Here is a 2128-nt window from a genome sequence, read left to right on the forward strand (position 1 = left end):
GTAGTCTACCGTCTTAGTGAGAGCTTAATTATCCTCTTGATAATTAGTTTAATTCATCTAATGTCTTTACTGGAGTCACCATACATATTAGATTTTACGTTTTTACTTCCTTAAATAAGAACAGCAACAGCAATAATAATAATAATAATAATAATAATAATAATAATAATAATAATAATAATAATAATAATAATAATAATGTTAATAATAATAATAATAATAATGATAATAATAATAATAAAAATTATAATTATAATAGATATTATCAACAACAACAACAACAACAACAGAATCGCCCAGTAATGTTATTCCAACGATATATAAAAGATTCGTAAAAACAAAACAAAAAATATTTTTCTTTCAATAAAACGTCTCTTCATTCTTTTTTTTTTTTATTTCAAGATATGACAAATCCTTTTATCTAGAAATTGAATTTCACGGCCGATAAAAGTATAATAATTAAAAAAACTCTTCATCAGAGAATGAGCTTTTCTACATCTACTCTTTTTATTTTAGCCTTTTTAAATGTCACCAACGCCTTTAATGTCTTTTCAAATAGCGCCAGGAAAGGGGAAGATATCGATTATTGCATAACAAACTGTCTTCGATATGAAAAGATAAAACTGTCAGTGGCTACCCTACTTTTGGTAAGGTTAGCAGAGACTCTCCAGCTATGGTAAGCGACTCTTCTAGGAGAAGGACACTCCAAAATCAAACAATTGCTCTCTAGTCCTGGGTAGTGACATAGCCTCTGTACCATGGTCTTCCACCGTCTTGGATTAGTTTTATTGCTTGAGGGTAAACTCGGGCTTACTATTCTCTCTCATTTCTCTTCTTCTAGTTTTGTTAAAGTTTCTTTTTTAGATTATATAGGAAATATCTCTTTTAATGTTGCAACTGCTTTTCCAGGTAGGGTTGTAGCTTAGCAAGTAATAATAATAATAATAATAATAACAATAATAATAATAATAATGATGATGATGATGACATAAATAATTATGATAATGATAATAATAATAACGAATTCGGAACAGTTTATAATTCTGAAGGCCAGTAGTCTCTTTTATTGCTTCTGGCTCATACAGAGAAAATTCTGAAAAAAATTTGTGACCTTGAAAGGGGTTTAAAAAAAAAGAAAAAAAGAAAAAAAAAATCGCAATATTGTTAGTAATTAAACTTTATAGATTGTAAAAACGAATCTCATTTTCGTCGTAATCAGGATGTAGTTATAATCACTATAATTAAGAAAAAAACTTCAGAAACATTTCCAATTCCTCTGTCTCTTCTGGAAGATACTAACTGTACGGAAATTAGGGATAAAGTTACAAAGATTGTTTTTTTTTCTTTTCTTTATTCATTATTCCTATCCTCCATAAAAGATTTGGTAATAAAATTGCACAAGGTTTATAATAAAAATTTCCCCGATTCTACAATCTCGATAAATACTGGGTACTTACGTGTGTGTCTGTTTGTGTGTGTATGTGTGTGTTGAAAACACAATCGCTTCCAAACTTGACATAGTATTTAATAGTATGAAAAGTGACGTAGAAAGTATTTATTATTATTATTATTATTATTATTATTATTATTATTATTATTATTATTATCATTGGCTAAGCTACAACCTTAATTGGAAAATAAAGATTATATAAGCCCAATGGCTCTAACGGGGGAAAATGGCCCAGTGAGGAAAGGAAACTAATAAACTATAACAGAGGTAATGAACAATTTGAAATAAAATATTTTAAGAACAGTAATATCATTGAAATAGAAACTTAAAAAAAAGGAGGAAAAGAAATAAATAGAATAGTGTGCCTGAGTGTACCCTCCAGCAAGAGAACTCTACCCCATGACTGTGTAAGACCTGTCTTAGTGTAACCTCAAGCAAAAGAACTCTTCCTAAAGACTCTGGATGACCTGCCTGACGGTAACCTCAAGAAAGAGAACTCTACCCCCAAGACCGTTGAAGACCTGCTTCAATGTACTCCCCAGCAAGAGAACTCTTCCCCAAGACAACAGGAGACCAGCCTCAGTGTACCCTCAAGCAAGAGAACTCTATCCCAATACTATTGAAGACCTGCCTGAGTGTACATCAACCAAGAGAACTCTACCCCAAGACTATGGAAGA

The sequence above is a fragment of the Palaemon carinicauda genome, chromosome 1, assembly GCF_036898095.1.
Source record: "Palaemon carinicauda isolate YSFRI2023 chromosome 1, ASM3689809v2, whole genome shotgun sequence".
Lineage (NCBI taxonomy): Eukaryota > Metazoa > Arthropoda > Malacostraca > Decapoda > Palaemonidae > Palaemon > Palaemon carinicauda.